Below are 1,421 nucleotides of genomic sequence, written 5' to 3'. Positions count from 1 at the left end.
CTCAGGTATTCCAGAACTGCAATGATAAAATTGTGACGACAACACCTCGGAGCTCAACTCCCCGGGACACTGCCAGAACCCCTAAATGTCAGGAGGCACTCGTCACAAAACCATCGGAACGATTCCAAGATACCCGCATGATCCTAATTTTTTTAGTGAAATTTGAGAAGAGAAGAGTCAAAACTCTACGTCAGGAGGCCTCACCAGAGCGACGAAGGGACTGAGGAGTAAAAAGAATCCTACTCTCTAATATATATAATCCTATAAGACTCAAAACATTTTTCTAGACTCAACAACGCCAGCGATTCGATCAAGCAGGGGGCTCCTAAGTCGGGGAAGGCTCTGATTACCAACTTGTAACACCCACGATGCGGCTATATCTCCCACGTGTCAGAGCACGACTTAGAGGCATAACCGCATAGTAGGCATGTCGCAAGAGGGGTAATCTTTACACATCCCATGTACCAAATATGAAAGGGATAAAGAGTTGGCTTACAATCGCCACTTCACACAATACATAAATATAGCATTACATCATCCATAATACAATCAAGGTCCGACTACAGAACCAAAGTAAAAGAAGACCACCCCTAATGCATAGGTCCCCGATCGCCCCGACTGGGCTCCACTACTGATCAACTAGAAACGAAACAACACAACGAACACGATCTTCATCAAGCTCCTCCTTGAGCTCGGTTGCGTCACCTGCATGGTTATCATCGGCACCTGCAACTGGTTTTGGAAGTAAACTGTGAGCCATGAGGACTCAACAATCTCACACCCTCGCGATCAAGACTATTTAAGCTTATGGGTAGGGAAAAGGTAGTGAAGGTGGAGCTGCAACAAGCACTAGCATATATGGTGGCTAACTTACGCAAATGAGAGCGAGAAGAGAAGCAAAGCACGGTCTTGAACTAGAAGTGATCAAGAAGTGATCCTGCAACTACTTACGTAACACAAGAACCATGTTCACTTCCCGGACTCTGCCAGAAAGAGACCATCACAGCTACACACGTGGTTGATGCATTTTAATTAAGTTAAGTGTCAAGTTTTCTACAACCGGACATTAACAAATTCCCATCTGCCCATAACCGCGGGCACGACTTTCGAAAGTTCAAAACCCTGCAGGGGTGTCCCAACTTAGCCCATCACAAGCTCTCATGGTCAACGAAGGATATTCCTTCTAGCGGGAAGACCCGATCAGTCTCGGAATCCTGGTTATAAGACATTTCGACAATGGTAAAACAAGACCAGCAAAGCCACCCGATGTGCCGACAGATCCCGATAGGAGTCGCACGTATCTCGTTCTCAGGGCAACACCGGATGAGACTAGCTAGGAGTAAAACCAAACCTCAAGTTTCCTCGAGGTGGCCCCACAGGCAGCTCGGTTCGGACCAACACTCAGAGGAGCACTGGCTCGG

This window comes from Triticum dicoccoides, chromosome 6A (genome assembly GCF_002162155.2).
Source record: "Triticum dicoccoides isolate Atlit2015 ecotype Zavitan chromosome 6A, WEW_v2.0, whole genome shotgun sequence".
Lineage (NCBI taxonomy): Eukaryota > Viridiplantae > Streptophyta > Magnoliopsida > Poales > Poaceae > Triticum > Triticum dicoccoides.
This window is presented reverse-complemented; position numbering follows the sequence as displayed.